Here is an 18,907-nt window from a genome sequence, read left to right as displayed (position 1 = left end):
ATTTCTATTTTAAGACTTTGCGGGGGAAATTAAATCGAAAAATAACAAAATTTTGAAATAAGGGAAACTTTTAGGGAAATTTTCGTTTTCAATGTTAGTTGACATTTTTCATCCATAACAACATGAATCTGAAGAAAAATTGTTATTCCCAGGAAAATTATAAATTTCCCTTTATGGGAAATTTTAGTTTATGAGGAATTTTTTAAAAATATTTTTATTTTCGTCTAAAGGGATATTTTCGTCTAAGGATATTTTAACAAAATGTCTCTATTTTAAGACTTTGCTGGGGAAATTAAATCGAAAAATAACAAAAATTTGAAATATCCCATATGGGAAATTTTTGTTTTTAATGGTAATTGACATTTCTCACCCATAACAACATGAATCTGAAGAAAATTTTTTGTTTCCAAGAAAATTAAAAATTTTCCTTTTTGGGAAATTTAGTTTTTGAGAAATTTTTAAAAATATTTTTATTTTCGTCGAAGAAAATTTTAACAAAATATCTCTATTTTCAGACTTTGCTGGCGATATTAAATCGAAAAATTACAAAATTTTATAATATCCCATAAAGGGAAATTTTTAGGGATATTTTTGTTTTCAATGGTAGTTGACATTTTTCATCCATAACAACATGAATCTGAAGAAATTTTTTTATTCCCAGGAAAACTAAAAATTTCCTTTTTGGGGAAATTTTAATTTTTGAGGAATTTTTAAAAAATATTTTTATTTTCGTCTATTTTAACAAAATATTTCGATTTTAAGATTTTGCTGGAGGAATTAAATCGAAAAATAACAAAATTTTGAAATATCCCATATGGAAATTTTTTAGGGAAATGTTTGTTTTTAATGGTAATTGACATTTTTTTCAATAACAACATGAACCTGAAAAAATTTTTTTATTCCCAGGAAAACTAAAAATTTCCCTTTTGGGGAAATTTTAATTTTTGAGGAATTTTTAAAAATATTTTTATTTTTGTCTACAGGGAAATTTTCATCTAAGGAAATTTTAATAAAATAAATGGAAAAATAACAAAATTTTAAAATATCCCATAAAGGGAAATTTTTAGGGAAATTTGTTTTCAATAATGATTGATATTTTTCATCCATAACAACATGAATCTGAAGAATTTTTTTTATTTTCAGGAAAATTAAAAATTTCCCTTTTATGGGAAATTAAAATTTTTGAGAAATTTTTAAAAATATTTTTATTTTCGTCTAAGGAAATATATATTATTTATATTTATATATTTATATTTTAAGACTTTGCGGGGGAAATTAAATCGAAAAAAAAAAACAAAATTTTTAAATATCCCATAAAGGCAAATTTTTATGGAAAATTTTGTTTTTAATGGTAATTGACATTTTTTATCCACAACAACATGAATCTGAAGAAAAAAATTTATTTCTAGGAAAATTAAAAATTTAAGATTTTGAGAATTTTTTTTTTTAAATAGGATGTTTTCAGGATTATTTGCAAAAAACTATATTCAAAACATCAAAAAAATAAAAATTTTCCTTTTTAGATATTTTGTGTGATATTCACAGAGAATCAATTTTTTTGGATGGTTTGAATATCGCCCCGAAAAAATTGGGCAATAAAATAGCATTGCCCTTGAATGAATGCGATTCAATATTCAACTAATTCCCCGTCCCGAGCTCTCTCTCTCTCTCTCTTCCACTCTCTCATTTTCCAAAGAGCAGTCTCTCAAAAAACAAGTTCCCGCTGACCTCCTCGCAAAACCCCAAGAAAAAAACACAAAGAAAATCATTTTTCTCAAATGAATGACACTTGAAAATCCCGTTGGGTCGCCGCTCTCCTTTTTATTGCAAAACAATTGCCCTGTCAACATGACAGCTGTCTTACAATGTCATCATAACATCATGTCGTTTTTTGTAGTCGGTATTCAGACATATTCAAACGTACATGGCTCAGCAATTAACTAGATAACAAGAAGAAAAACAACAACGATCTACCAGGAATAACAACAACAAATATTTGTTACAAATGACAACAATTTTCCATGCTAACAAGGATAACTTGTTATGTCTATTATAAGGAAAAACAACAACAAGAAAAAATAATAAAATCAAGCAAGGCGGCATTCAAAAAACAAATACTTTGCTTTCACAGGACTTTTCAATCCACCCCCCCAAACTTCTTCCTCCTCACCTATTAAAAAAAAAAAAGAATTCGGATTTAGTTTCTTCGCAACTCGTAAATTTTAGGTATATAGTATCTTCGGCAATATTACAGATAAGAAGACGTCAAGTTTCTAACTCTTACCTAAACGCCAGGAATTCATATATATTAAAAACGGGTTTTAGGGTTAAAGTCGTACTTTGTGTGAGTGGGTGCAAAGATTTTCAACAAATCATCATTTTAGAAGAATGATGTCAAAGACAAAAATGTTCTTCATCAAATTTCACTATAAGTCTCCAAAAAAGAGAAATCTGTAATTCAACTGTATATCAAAATTATTTGGTCTCAAAGTTCCGCAAAAAAAAAATAGAAAATATTTCTTAATTTTTTTTTTATTACTTTTTCTCCAGACTTTTTTCGAGTTGACGCTCAAAAGTAACATAAAATTTCATTCTAGGCGAAAAATGTCAAAGGATGGAATATTCTAGACAACATTTCACTATAAATTTCAGAATAAACTATATGTCTAGCTACAACAGTTTTCAAGAAAATAACATTCGAAATTTAAAAACTAAAAGTGATAATTATGTCTTTGCTTTTTTATACTGTTAATTTAACACGTATCAACTTCGAGTCAAAATCTACCGTTATACTTCATTTTTTGTCAAAAGTGTTAAAGGAAGAATTGTTTTTCATCAAATTTCACTATAAGTCACAGAAGAAAAGAAGTCTCTAATTCCACTGTATACCAAAATTATTTGGCGTCTAAATTCCGCAAAAGAAAAAGAAAATATTTCTTAATTTTTTTATCAATTTTTCTCATGACTTTTTTCGAGTTGACACCCAAAAGTAACATAAAATTTTATTTTAGGCGGAAAATGTCAAAGGATGAAATATTCTAGACAATATTTCACTAAAAATCTCTGAATAAACCATACATCTAGCTACAATAGTTTTTAAGAAAATTACATTCCAAATTTATGTACTAAATATGAAAATTATGTGTTTGCTTTTTTGTGATGTAATTTTAACACGTATCAACTTCGAGTCAAAATCTTCCGTTATATTTCATTTTTTGTCAAAAGTGTCAAAGGAAGAATTATTTACCATTAAATTTTAGTATAAGTCACCGAAGAAAAGAAATCTCTATTTCCGTTGTGGGCCAAAATATTTGCGTATCAATGTTCCGAAAAAAAACGAAAATATTTCTTAATTTTTTTTGATATATTTTCTCCGGACTTTTTTCGAGTTGACGCCCAAAAGTAACATAAAATTTCATTTTAGGTGGAAAATGTCAAAGGATGAAATATTCTAGACAACATTTCACTATAAATCTCCGAATATACCATACATCTAGCTACAATAGTTTTCAAGAAAATTACATTCGAAATTTATCATGAAAATTATGTCTTTACTTTTTTGTACTGCTAATTCTACACGCATCGACTTCGAATCAAAATCTCCCGTTATATTTCATTTTTTGTCAAAAGTGTCAAAGGAAGAATTATTTTTCATCAAATTTTACTATAAGTCACCGAAGGAAAGAAATCTCTATTTCCACTGTATACCAAAATTATTTGGCGTCAAATTTCCGCAAAAAAAAAGAAAATATTTCTTAATTTTTTTTATCAATTTTTCTCATGACTTTTTTCGAATTGACGCCCAAAAGTAACATAAAATTTCATTTTAGGCAGAAAGTATCAGAAGAAGAAATATTCTACACAAAATTTCACCAGAAATCTCTGAATAAATCATACATCTAGCTACAATAGTTTTCAAGAAAATTACATTCGAAATTTATGTACTAACTATGAAAATTATGTATTTACATTTTTGTACAGCTAATTTAACACGTATCAACTTCGAGTCAAAATCTCCCGTTATATTTAATTTTTTGTCAAAAGTGTCAAAGGAAGAATTATTTCTCATCAAATTTCAGTATAAGTTACCGAAGAAAAGAAGTATCTAATTCCGCTGTGTGCCAAAATATTTGGCGTCAAAGTTCCGCAAAAAAAAGAAAATATTTCTTAACTTTTTTTTATAAAATTTTTTCCTGACTTTTTTCAAGTCGACGCTCGAAAATCGTATAAAATTTCATTCTAGGCGGAAAATGTCAAAGGATGAAATATTCTACACAAAATTTCACTATAAATCTCTGAATAAACCATATCTCTAGCTACAATACTTCTTAAGAAAATTACATTCGAAATTTAAAAACTAAAAGTGAAAATTGTGTGTTTGCTTTTGTGGACTGTTAAAATCTCCCTTTTTACTTCATTTTTTGGGAAAAGTATAAATGAAAAAACTATTCTAGATCAAATTGTTTATTGCTCCAAAGGTCCTTGAGTAATTATACTATACAACATTTTTGACATTGTCGTTCATTGAAAAATATTCCTCAAAATATCAGGAACATTTTTTCCTTACAACCCTTCTTTTACGATGTGTTGCTCCCTGAAAATGTCTCTTAAAGTTATTTTTCTTAATTCTTCCATATTTTTTAAGTGCTTTTCTAAGAGAGAAATAATCCACAGGATCCCTTCAATTCGTAAAGGAACCGTTTTTTATTAAGATTAACACCTGCAACTCATATCTCCATTTCTGCATTTCTCATCAATTTATCTTAGATTTTTCTATCAAAAAATTATCCTTGCAATCCTGGCTGATTTCTCTTTATTTTCTGCAATGAGAAGACTTCTCAGCAGGAGTTTTTTTTATTTTTGCCTAGATTCTAAAAAAATGTCCTTTTAGAAATATGATCTCTTAAAAATTGCAATGATATCCTTTTCATAACCGAACTGTAAAATGTCTTCAAATAATAATAAAAAGGAAACCAAACTACAAAGGACACCTTCTTTGACCTTGGCTCATATTACCACAGAGGGAAATAAAAGGAAAATTGTTGCTTGGTTCCCTCCTTACACCTTTGCCAATGCTCTTTTTTTTCAAAGGCTATCCGGCAAGAAAATCTTGGATTACAAATGGTGTGCATTCTTTTGTCCTTTTATTTCTTGTAGATTACTTTCACCAACCCCCACATTTTCTCACACGCACACACACTACATATTGCCATATGTTTTCTATCACAACAAGAAAGGTGGTGTCCTGTTAAAGGATTATGTATGTGAGCGTTTTGTTTTGATCTACTAATTCGTATTTAAATATTCCAACATTGTCTAAACAGACAGCAATCCATCACCGGTAGGACATTATGTGAACGAAATTAAATGTGATAGGTTCGTTTGCACCTTTTTAAATGTTTTTTTTTGGCATAAATAGACATGCAAAGGATTAGAGAGAAAAAACAAACATGCGAGGCAAAGGTGTAATCTAAAAACGGGATATTATCCCTTCCCTTGGGTCATAGCTTTTTTCTCAGAAAACTTCTGGAATCAAAACTGATATATGTTCGAGAACTCATTCATATCTTTCATTTGCGATTTTGTGTAAAGAAATCCGTTCACTAGTTTTCCAGATATGTCCTGTTTAATAATGTAGCCAAAGAAGTTAACAATAAGATCCCGCTTTGGAAATTTCACTAAAGCTTAGTATTACCCATCCGACTATTCGAGTTGCACCTAAAAGCAAATTAAAGGCACGAGGTCTTAGCTTTCATAAAAGACCATTTTCGAAGAGTTAGAGCAAGTAGTTCCTGAGTTACGTCCATATTGGAGCAAGTACATAATTCCAAACTTATGTTGGGTTTAACAATCACTTCCTGCGTATTTGTTCTTTGGATCATAGCTTTTTTCTTAGATAACTCCTAGAATCGAAACTGATATATGTTCAAGAACTCAGTCATAGTTTTCGTTTGCAATATGGAATGAAGAAATCCGATTGCTACTGCGCTAGATATGTCCTTTTTAATATTGTAGCCAAAAAAGTTATGAATAAGATCCCGTTTTGGAAATTTCTCAGACGATTTGCATTATCCATCAGACGATTTGAGTTGCACCTAAAGGCAATTCAAAGGCACGAGGTCTTCGCTTTCATAAAATGCCATTTCCGAACAGATAGAGCCACTAGTTCCTAAGTTACGTCCAAATTGGAGCAAGCACAAAATACCAAACTCGTTTTGAGTTGAACTAGCACTTCCGGCGTATTTCTTCTTGGGTCATAGCTTTTTTCTCAGATAACTCCTGGAATCCAAACTAATATATGTCCAAGAACTCATTCGTAGCTTTCATTTGCAATCTGGTATAAAGAAATCCGATTGCCAGTTTGCTAGATATGCCCTTTTTCATGTTGTAGCCAAATACGTTAAGGATAAGATCCCTTTTTGGAAATTTCTCAGAAGATTTGTTTTATCTATCAGACTATTAGAGTCGCACCTAAAGGCAATTTAGAGGTACGAGGTCTTCGCTTTCACAAAATGCCATTTTCGAAGAGTTAAAGCAACCAGTTCCTGAGTTACGTCCATATTGGAGCAAGCACAAAATACCAAACTCATGTTGGGTTGACCAAGAACTTCTTGCGTATTTGTTCTTTGGATCATAGCTTTTTTCTCATATAGCTTGTGGAATCTAAACTTATATATGTTCAAGGACTCAGTCATAGCTTTCATTTGCAATATTGTGTAAAGAAATCCGATTACTAGTTTGCTAGATATGTCCTTTTTAATAGTGTAGCCAAAAAAGTTAAGGATAAGATCCCTTTTTGGAAATTTCTCTAAAGATTTGCATTATTCATCAGATTATTTGAGTTGCAATTAAAAGAAGCAATTTAAAGGCGCGAGGTCTTCGCTTTCATAAAATGCCATTTTCGAAAAGATAGAGCCACTAGTTCTTGAGTTACGTCCATATTTAAGCAAGCACATAATACCAAACACATGCTGGGTTGAAGAACCACTTCCTGCGTATTTGTTCTTTGGATCATAGCTTTTTTCTCAGATAACTCCTGAAATCAAAACTGATATATGTTCAAGAACTCATTCATAGCTTTCATTTGCAATATTGTATAAAGAAATCCGATTGCTAGTTTGCTAGATATGTCCTTTTTAATAGTGTAGCCTAAAAAGTTAAGGATAAGATCCCTTTTTTGGAAATTCCTCTGAAGATAAGCATTATATATTAGACTAGTTGAGTTGCACCTAAAGGCAAATTAGAGGTACGAGGTCTTAACTTTCATAAAAAGCCATTTTCAAAAAGATAGAGCCACTAGTTCCTGAGTTATGTCCATATTGAAGCAAGCACATATATCTAAATTAATAGTTTCGTTCGAATCTTCAAGACTTGTTAAATAATTCATCAAGAATCAGGTGTAGGTGTCCTTTGGTGAGATCTAAAAACCTGGTCTTTTTCCTCTTCTCTGTCTCCTGTTTACTTTTCATCTTCGAGAAGGGTTGCACATCCCTGGTCTTTATTCGAAAATCCATGTCTATTGTTTTGCAGTTTTTGTTCACTTTCAATACCAATTAAATGCTGCGGTATTTTTTTAGGGTAATTTGTTGGGAAAATAAGCAACAATTTTGCATAACATTGCAAAAAACATAAGGACTTCCGAAAGAAAGTCCTACAAAACCAGACAACATACCCTCAAACCTACCAGAAATACTGTGTTCCGCAATTTAATTAAAGAAATTTTAAAATAAAAATTTTGCACAAAACAAGGAAGAAATTCGAAACAAAAGATGGGAAGAGAGAAGACGAAAGAAACGAAGAAATCTGCTCACACAAAAGATGCGGATGGTCAGTCAATGAATTCATTTCAAAAGTTGTATTCAATTTCTTTGCTGCTCTCGCCCAAAAGGAAAAATAACAACAAAGTCAAAAGGAAACTGGTTCCTGGTTTGAGAGAATACGAACTACATCAGACAACAACAGCGAAGAAAAAGATCGCACAAAAGGCTGAAATGTATTCTCAAATGTTTTTTTATCGCAAAATTCAAAAGAGAAAAAATCTTTTGAAATTCAATTTTTTTTCTTTTCTTCTCCGTCGAACTTATCCTGCCAGCCACAACAACAACAACAATTGCCAACACATTGTTGCATAGCGAAATTTGAAAATATAAATCACAGAGAATGACATAGTTCAAGACAGAAAACAGGCCATGACAATTATTACCTTTATCAGTTGGGTAGTTGTTGTTGGTGGTGCTTCCATGAACTTATCTCAAAAGGATCAGCAGAAGATCCTTTAGAAAATTTTTTTTTTTTACAAACTACAAAGCAAGGACCACATTAGTTCTTCCACAAATTTTATGTCATTTATTGCGGCAATTTGTGACAAAATGCCGGGGTGCCATGGAAATAATTTGTGCAAAAGTTGCCGCGCAAAAAGGAGATGTGAAAAGGGACAGAAAAGATAACAAGGACTGCTATCTTCAATGGGAAGAAGAAGGGCAATGAGTCTATGTTGCAGAGCCAAAAAGGCCAGAGTGACGTAGTGGACCAAGTGGAAGATCAATTAAATCGATACAGACAAATAAAAGGGTCATTGAACAGATATAGAAATGGCGAAGAGGCAGTGGTTCCGCAAAGAATAATTAAGAGTCACAAAGTCAGTATTAATTAGCTGAGGGTTCACTCAGCCGCTATAGATGACCTGAAAAAGCACCCACAAAAATATATGACATAGACGATACACTGAAAAGGATTTAATACTTTTCGAAAGCCTCAGAAGCAAGTAAGAATTGGGATCAACCAATGATTTTTGGGTATTTGTTTCTTGGGTCATAACTTTTTTCGTAGATAATGTTTTAAACTGAAATTAAAATATGTTAAAGTATTTAATCTTAGCTTTCATTTGTGACCTTATATGTAAAAATCCGTTGAATAGTTTCCTGAATTTGTTCTTACTAATAAGGTAAGAAAAAAATTTGGGAACAAGATCTCTTTTCAAAATCTCACAGAAAATTACAACTTTTTCAGTAAATATTTTTAATTGCCCCCAAAGACAATTTAAAGTCAGGAGGTCTTAGCTTTCATAAAAGGCCATTTTCGAAGAGATAGAGAAAATAGGTCCAGAGTTACGTCCACATTAGAGCAAGCACATAATTCCAAACTCATGTTGGGTTGAACCACCACTCCTTGCGTATTTGTTCTTTGGGATACAATTTTTTTCCCCAAATATCTCCTTTATCCGATATTAATAAAATTTAAAGTACTCAATCCATGCTTTCATTTGCGACCTTAAATGTAAGAATCCGGTTACTACCTCCCTAGATATGTTCTTATTAATGGGGTAAGAAAAAAATTTGGAAAAAATATCTCTTTTCAAAATCTCAATGAAAATAATAACTTTTTCAGAAAATTCTTTAAATTTCACCCAAAGACAATTTAGAGGCACAACATCTTAGCTTTCACAAATGAACATTTTCGAAGAGATAGAGCAAATAGTTCCTGAGTTACGTCCACATTGGAGCAAGCACATAATTCCAAACTCATGTTAGGTTGAACAAGCACTTCCTGCGTATTTGTTCTTTGGGTCATAGCTTTTTTCTCAGATAACTTCTAGAATCGAAATCAGTATAAGTTAAAGTATCCAAACTAAACTTTAATTTGTGATTTTACATTTAAAAATCCAATAACTAATTTCCGAGATATGGCCTTATTTATATTGTAGTCAAAAAAGTTAAGCATAAAATTCTATTTTCAAAATCTCACTGAAAATAATTTTTTTTCTGAAAACTTTTTAATTGCACCCGAAGACAATTTAAAGAGAGAAGATCTTAGCTTTCATAAAAGGCCATTTTTGAAAAGATAGAGCAAATAGTTCCTGAGTTACGTCCATATTGGAGCAAGCACATAATTCCTATCTCATGTAGGGTTAAACAAGCACTTCCTGCGTATGTGTTCTTTGGGTCATAGTTTTTTTCTCAGATAACTTCTAGAATCGAAACCAATATATGTTAAAGTATTAAAAGTAAGCTTTAATTTGTGATTCTACATTATCCAATAACTAATTTCCGAGATATGTCCTTTTTGATATCGTAGCGAAAAAAGTTAAGCATAAGATCCTATTTTCAAAATCTCGCTGAAAATTACAACTTTTTCAGTAAAAATTTTTATTTGCACCCAAAAACAATTTAAAGACAGGAGTTGTTAGCTTTCATAAAAGGCCATTTTCGAAGAGATAGGGCAAGTAGTTCCTGAGTTACGTTCATATTGGGGCAAGCACATAATTCCAAACTCATGTTGGGTTGAACAAGTCTTTCCTGCGTATTTGTTCTTTGGGTCATAGCTTTTTTCTCAGATAACTTCTGGAATCGAAACCAATATATGTTGAAGTATCTAAATTAAGCTTTAATTTGTGATTTTACATTTAAAAATCCAATAACTAGTTCCCTAGATATGACCTTATTAATATTGCAGACAAAAAAGTTAAGCATAAAATTCTATTTTCAAAATCTCACAGATAGTAATAATTGTTTCTGAAAACTTTTTTTAATAGCATCCAAAGACAATTTAAAGGAACCAGGTCTTGGCTTTCATAACAAACCATTTTAAAAAAGATTGAGCAAATAGTTCCTGAGTTACGTTCATCTTGGAGCAAGCACATAATTCCAAACTCATGTTGGGTGGAACAAGGACTTTCTGCGTATTTGTTCTTTGGGTCATAGCTTTTTTCTCAGATAACTTCTGAAATCAAAACTGATATATGTTTAATAACTTAATCATAGCTTTCATTTGAAATCTTGTATAAAGATATCCGATTGCTAGTTTGCTAGATATGTCCATTATAATATTGTAGCCAAAAAGTTAAGGATAAGATCTTTTTCTTGGAAATTTCACGGAAGATTAGCATTATCCGTCAGACTTTTTGAGTTACAACTAAAAGCAGTTTCAAAGTACGAGGTCTTAGCTCTAGCAGAATGATATTTTTGAATAGATGGATCAATTTGTTCCCGAGTTATGTCCATATTGGGACAAGTACAAAATCACACCCTCAGTTTGGGCTGAACCAACGATAAATGCGCATTTATTCTTTTGGATACAACTTTTTTCGCAAATAACTTGTTTAACCGAAACTGATAAATATTAAAATACTCTATCTAAGCTTTCACTTGAGGTTTTAAACGTATAAATCCGATAACGACGACCTTAGATATGTCTTTTAAAATATTCTAACCCAGATGGTTATGTAAACACCTTTTTTCCAATTTATACAGCAAATTAATAGTTTTAGAGAAACATTTTTGAGTTACAGGTAAAAGCAGGTTAAAAGCACAAGGTCTCACCTCTCATTAGAGACCTTTTTTAAATAGATCGATTGGATAGTTCTTGAGTTATGTCCATATTGGCACAAGCGCAAAATACTATAATTGATGTTAGGTTGTACCAGCGATCCTTGCGTAATTGTTCTTTGGGGTGTTATTTTTCTCTCAAATAACTTCTAGAATCGTAACTGATATATGTTAAAGTATTCGATCTAAGCTTTCATTTGAGACCTTAAATGTATAAATCCAATTACGATATCCTATGTTATGTCTTTATAGATATTCCTACCAAAAAATTGGGGAAAAGCTTTTTTTCCAATTCATAGAGCAAGTAAATATATTTGCAGAACCCTTTGTGAGTTACAGGTAAAAACAGGTTAAAAGTGTAAGGTCTCAGCTCTAATTGGAAGTCTCATTTGAATAGATTGAGCAACTAGTTCTTGAGTTATGTCCATATTGGCACAAACGCAAAATACTACCATGGATGTTAGGTTGTACTAGCGATCCTTGTGTATTTGTTCTTTAGGTTGTAACTTTTTTTCTCAAATAACTTCTAGAATCGAAAATGATATAAATTAAAGACTTCGATCTTAGCTTTCATTGGTGATCTTATATGAAGAAATCCAAATAATAGTTCCTTAGATATCTCCTTATTAACGTTCACACCAAAGGAGATAACTTAAATATACTTTTTTGATGTTTTACTGCAATTAAATGTTTTTGCAGGAAACTTATGGTCTTGTATGTAATAGCATGATAAAAGCTGAAAGTCTTAGCTTTAATTCAAGGTCAATTTTAGATAAATAGAGCAGGTAGTTTCTGAGTTATGTCGATGTTAGCCTAATCACAAAAAATAAAAGTTAGTTAAAATCCAATTTTTAATGCTGGGCTGGACATACGCTCTTTGTGGATTTGTTCCATGGGTTATATATTTTTTTCCAAATGTCTTCTAAAATCGGTATTGATAAGTGTTACAGCATTCAATCCCAGCTTTCGTAGGATACCTTATTTGTGCAGATCGTGTTACCCGTTCTCTAGATATGGCCCACTTTGCATTTAAACGAAAAATTTTAATTGTGAGATCTCTGTTCGATATCTATGGGGGCATAACTATTTTTCTACATTAGATATGGTTTAGCAACTGAAGGAGAGTTAGTAAAAGAGAATCCTAGCTTTAATTTAAGGCTATATTCAACGAGATTGAGCCACCTGGTCCCAAATTATTTTCATAAAAGCACAAGTGCAATGAAAGTCAATTAAAGGGGTTCACACTGGGTAAATTGATTCCATGGGCCACAGTTTTGGAATGATTGGGAATATTAAGACAATTTTTGTCGCGGTTATATCTGAGATAATAATCTAATAGCGTGCAAAATTTTAGGCACCTAGTACTACCATAAGATGACTTATGGACCCATGAATTTTGCTATTTCCTAAAAAATGACAATAAATTCGGTAAAGGACATTTTTGAAAAATAGAATTTTGCTATCAAAGAGGCAAGATATGTCCATCAAACTTTGTACAGATAATTTTGAAGTAATTTTAGATATCGGTAAAAAAAAAATTAGGCTCGAAATGCAATTTTAGCCACCAAAGGAGATAACCTTAAAATTTATCCAACCTTTCCCAAGAATCATTGCAAAATTTTTAAAATTTTTCTTTTGTATTTGAATCCCAAAAATTAATGGCTTTCTAATTGTTGTAACGATTATATTATTATGCCGAATATAAATATTGAAGAAATATATTTAAAGAAGCTTAAGATATTCTCATAACCTCAATCAACCGCAAAATTTTCTTTTCATATTTTTTTATACAAATCATAATTAGCTTTGCCTGCCACAATGCCATAATTTTTGAAAAACAAACTCGAAATGCCCAAGATAATTTCCAGATCCTTTTGGATCGACAAAATTCCGAATAAAAACAAAAAAGGTATTCCATTGGGACGTCCGAAAAAAAAAACAAAAAAAATTAGATCATACCCTTTTCAAGGATAGAAAAAAAAAACGAAACGTGGATCATTTAAACCCTGGGACAAAGGATCAAAGAAGCAAAAAAATCCCAAGATAGTAAATGAAGAAACATCAAATCAATGAGAAACTGCAATCCATTAATGTCACCCCAGAGAAAGGAAGGCAAAAAAGACCTTTACGATCTTTACCAAGATTTAGCCCAAGGACACACACAAGCATGCGCCTGGGTGCCCTGAAAAAAAGCCACCCCAAGGAATTCCTATCTAGGGTGAGTGGCATGCCAAATATGCCATTAAATTAAAAAAAAAGGATCACGTCAAGAAATAGAGCATCCCAGACGAAAATTTGCCGCTCATTTGTTATGCCATCAAAGGATAGCAAAAAAAAAAAATCGAGCAATTTTTAGCATTATCAAAGAGCGACAAAGATTCTCCAAAAAAAGGGAAAGGTAATAAAAAAGGAGGCTTAGCTTCTTAGGGACAAGGAAGTGGCGGGCCATGGCTTTTGAAGAAATTATACTTATTTGGTTAATAGCTTGGCTTAAGGTCATTAAAAAACTATGTTTTTATTTTTGAATTTTTCCTTTTTTTTATTCATCCAATATTTCGATTTCCTCCGGAAATCATCTTCAGGGATATTTTTAAAGTAAAAAGCTCGTCTATTGAGTTTAAATGTCACTATCAAAGAAATTGTCAAAAGAAAAGTGAAAGCAACACAGACTTGTCACGCGTTCATTGCATTTTCTCTCAACGAAAATTAATTAAGAAGGCGGGGTAACAGAACATTTTACATGGCCAGAGGGGAAGGGAAGGGGCGGAACAACTTTCAGTTACGAAAGAAAAAGGAAAATAATAATTATTTCATTTTTTTCAACATCCTACCATTGATGCTGGGTTACCCAGAAGGACTTTGGGTTTCCAATCTTCGGCTTTAGATTTTTTTCCTAAAAGACCCTTAGAACTGAGTTAAGGATATTTTAGAGTATTGGATTCAAGCTTTCATTTGTGGGTTTGTTTGCGCACAACGGGTAAAAAGTTCCCGAGATATGTGACCGTTGGTGTTCTAACGAAAAATGTTAGAGTGATGGATTGCTTCCGAGTTCGACGGGAGCATAACAATTTTTCTTTAATTTTTACTTATTTTCCATCAATGGACAATTTAAAGTAGCTAATCCTAGCTTTCATTTAAGGCCACTTTCATAAAGATCGCGCAAGTAGTTCCGGACTTATGTTCATTTAAGCACAAATACAATGCAAATCTATTTTCAGGGTTTTCACATTGTCATTTGATACAACCCTAAAGGAAGTTGTTATGAAGGCGGTACTGCGGCAAATTATACATGGCTGTAGAGGAAATAAAGAAGTGGTATATGTTTGTTTTAAGAAAAAATGGATAATAGTAACTATTTCCTAAACTTTACTCGATAGAAGCAGACGTTATTACTCTTTGAAATCCTACCAGTGAGGTCAAGTTGGAATCGCGTTTCTTGGGTATCTATTCTTTGACCCATAACTTTTTTCCAAGATAACATATAAATTGATACCAGAATATGTTAAGGCATTGAATCATAGCTTTCATTTAGGGCCAAGATTGTTCCGATCAGGTTCCCCCTTCCAAAGATACGGCCCAAGTAGTATTCTAACAAAAAATCTTAGAGCTGAGATCCCTGTTCGATATCTACAGATACATAATTGAATTTCTGCTTTAAATACGCAAATACCTCCAAAGGATGGTTGGTAACGGAGTCTCTTGGCTTTCATTCAAGTGTACTTTCGATAAGATCGGGCGGCTAAAACCTGAGTTAGGCCTATGTAAGTACATGCGCAATGATACCATCAATACGGTGGCCGTATTGAAACGAATGGAAAACGGAAAGGAGTTGAAATATTCTACTAAAATTTTTCACAGATCAATTTAATAAGATAATCTAATTGTACGCCAATTTTAAGGAGCCTAGTTGCACCTAGGTCAAAGTTACGAACCCAGAAATTTTCAAAATGTAAATAAAGAATATTATATTTACATCACTGATGTTTTTAAGGGAGCACGATTGGTGACAAGTAGGAATTGAAATATGTTCCTAATGAAATATTTTTTCAAAAATTCTCAGAAATAGTGGTGAGATATGGTCCAAGTATGGTTCCAAATTTTGTGACCCATGGTGCTCTAGGACCGGAGTTATCGATCCATAAATATCTACATTTTTGACTCGCTTTTTAATAGGGTGAGACTGGATACTGGAACGAATTAAAATATTATTTAAAAAATTCTTAGGAATAATGATGAGATATTACCCTAACAGCATTCCAAATTTTGTGATCATTGGTGCTCTAGGACAGGAGTTATCGATCCATAAATATCGATATTGTAAGTAGTAAATATTCGATTTTTACGCTGACCTTTTTTAAGAGAATGCGTTTGGATACAAGAAGAAATTGAAATATTTTTTCAAAAATTTCCAGGAATAATTTTGAGATATGGCCCTAATATGAGTCCAAATTGTGTGAGCCTAGCTGCTACAACGTCGGAGTTATAAGCCCATAAATTTCTATGATGTAAGAAATGAGTATTAAATTTTTTGAAGATTTTTTTTAAGAGAGATACACGTAGGAATTTAAATATTTTTCAAATATTTTTAGGAATAATACTGAGATATTGCCCTAAGAGGTTTCCAAATTTTGTGACCACCCGAGCTCTAGGACCGGAGTTATCGATCAATAAGTATCGATAATGTAAGTAATAAATATTCGATTTTTTGCTGACCTTTTCTAAGAGAGTGCGTTTGGGTACAAGTAGAAATTGAAATATTTTTTCAAAAATTCTCAGGAATAATACTGAGATATGGCCCTAATAGGAGTCCAAATTGTTTGACCTTAGCTACTGTAGGGTTGGAGTTATCGATCCATAAATATTGATATTGCAAGTAATGAATATTCGATTTTGGACCTTTTTTAAGAGAGTGCGATTAGATACTAGAAGGAATTGAAATATTTTTTCAAAAATTCTAAGAAATAATGATGAAATATGACGCTAACAGCATTCCCAGTTTTGTGATCCATGGTGCTCTAGGATCGGACTTATCGATCCATAAATGTCAATATTGTAAGCAATAAATATTCGATTTGACTCACCTTTTTTAAAAGGAACACAATTGGATACAAGTAAAAGTTGAAATATTTTTTCAAAAATTCTCAGGAATAATACGGAGATGTGGTCCTAATAGGATTCAAAATTTTGTGATCCTTGGTGCTCAAGGACCGGAGCTATCGGTCCATAAATGCCGATATTGTAAGTAATAAATATTCCAGTTGTTGCTGACCTTTTCTAAGAGAGTGGGTTTGGATACAAGTAGGAATTGAAATATTTTTTCAAATTTTCTCACAAATAATGCTGAGATATGGACCTAATAGGAGTCCAAATTGTGTGAGCCTAGCTGCGGAGTTATAAGCCCATAAATTGATATAATGTAAGTAATGAGTATTTAATTTGGTTCAGACGTTTTTTAAGAGAGTGCGATTAGATACTAGAAGGAATTGAACTATTTTTTCAAAAATTCACAGATATAATACTGACATATGGCTCTAATACGGCTCCAAATTGTGTGAGCCTAGCTATTATAGCGCCGGAGTTATAAACCCAGAAATTTCAACACTGTCAACAAAAAATACCATATTTTTCCACGACATTTTTTTAAGAGAGCGCGATGGTATACAGGAAGAAATATTCCGTCAAAAATTTACAAAAATAATGTTGAAACACTACCCCAATTATGTGCCGAATTTTGTGACCCTAGTAGCTCTAGGGCAGGAGTTATAAGCCTATACATTTCAACTGTACGATATTGTAGTGATTTTTTTTTCTCAGAGGCCCTTAAAAGAGAACAGCGACGGATGTCAGAAAAAATTGATATATTTTATCAAAAATTTGTATGAATAATGTCGAAGTGTTGTTCTAATACTGTGCCCGTTTTCAGAATCTCAGCTAATGCTGGACCTGACTTATTGACCATTAAATATGAACAATTATGATATTGGTAATAAATTTTTCTCGGGAGATTTTAGGAGAGAGCGGTGAGTAATATAGGAAGGAATGGGCATTTTTCTTTAAAACTTTGTGTGAGTAATAATGAAATATTATTCTAATTATATGCCGAATATGGAAATCCTCACTTCTCTGGATCCTGACTTGGGGTCCCTTCAATATCAGCAATATACGAAAGTAATGTAAGGTTTGCTCTCTGACTCATTTGGTAAAGGGGAAATTTTCTCTTCAACAAATTGAGATATTTGCACAAAAATCACCACACATAATGCCAAAGTAATGTTTTTCAGATATCCAAACTTTTGGATCGCTATTGGAATTAGAGACAAACTTATGAGCCCTTTAATCGATCAAAACAGCTGAGAATCCATTTTATTTGAAATACATTTCTTTAGATTTCTCCCAACTTACCTTAAAAAAGTAACAAAAATTTTCAGAATTTTTCCGAATTTTACAGGTCCATTTTGTCCCCGTTATGGCCTTCAAATCAGCAATAATTATTAACAAATAACATTATTTATTTCAATTTAAAAACACTTTTCCTTAAATTAACAATTTTAGTTCTTAAAATGAAAACTTTAGTTTTTAATATTTTTTTTTCTCAGTTTGCCGACATCAAACAAATCTCAGCACTTCGCGTTGTGAAAATTCTTAACAAAAATTAAACTAATATTCAACGCCGATCCTCAGTCATCGACAGCTAACGCACGAATGTCTCCTGCGCCAGGCAATGCCAAGAAATCTCCCTCTCTACGAAAACGAATTTTTGCGCCCTCTTCTTATTGTTGTGCCATCAAACAACCGGTTGCTTGCCAAAAACACAGGCACGCACACAGAAGAAGCAAACTCTCAAGATGATCATGCTGAGAAACATTCATTCGTCAGCCTGTCTGTCTACCAGTCAGCCTGTCTGTCCGAAAACAAAACCACCCCATCATCAAAAATCTGAAAGATACCAACCATCCAACAACGTTTAAAGGAATTTTTGCACACAAATCTGTGCCCTTGGGCAAAAATACACAATCAAGGAAGAGCACAAAAACACATGTGAGAGAGTAACTCATCTGAGAGAGAGAAAGGTGTTATTGTTTGCTCTCGCTGTTATAAAACAGGTAGGTAGGCTGATGTTTCTTGTCTCTTCTCTTTGTTTTGAGAGCATTGAGTGGTGGAATAAACATCCATGTTGCAGTTAACAGTGGCGGATAAAAACACACCAACCTGTCAACAGGGGAGTTATTTAATGCAGCCGAAAAGTCAACAGATGGCGTTTTACAAAGTTAAATGATGTGGCCAGATAGCAAAAATTGTAATATGTAATTATTTTTGGATATTTTCGCATCAAGAAGAGGAGTGTCAAAAAAAAAAAAATGAGAATAAAGTTGTCCATACTTAAATTCAGGAATAAAAGAAAATACAGGGATGGGTATGTGATCCTTTACCCATAAATTTCAACTGAAATTTCTTCACGAAATTTATCCTGGTTTGTGAGAAATGTCATTTTGATACTCCAAATTTTGATCAAATTCAGGGTTTTTTACAAACATTCACTGAAACATAAAGAAGTTTGACAGAAGTGGAATATCGAGGACCCT

The 18,907-nt window shown here is 32.1% G+C and overlaps 1 protein-coding gene across 1 annotated transcript in view; it reads right to left on the bottom strand.

The window, feature by feature from the left end:
* The window catches only part of LOC101890507 (uncharacterized), a 29,446-nt gene extending 11,538 nt beyond the window's left edge, over positions 1-17,908 (bottom strand). The window contains exon 1 of the mRNA XM_005188533.4: positions 17,727-17,908. The gene's annotated coding sequence lies outside the window, so the exon portion shown is untranslated. The remainder of the gene's footprint in view (positions 1-17,726) is intronic.
* Positions 17,909-18,907: the final 999 nt, after the last annotated feature.

Source organism: Musca domestica, unplaced genomic scaffold (assembly GCF_030504385.1).
Source record: "Musca domestica strain aabys unplaced genomic scaffold, Musca_domestica.polishedcontigs.V.1.1 20, whole genome shotgun sequence".
Lineage (NCBI taxonomy): Eukaryota > Metazoa > Arthropoda > Insecta > Diptera > Muscidae > Musca > Musca domestica.
The sequence above is the reverse complement of the archived record's forward strand: the minus strand, read 5'-3'. Positions and strand labels throughout refer to the sequence as shown.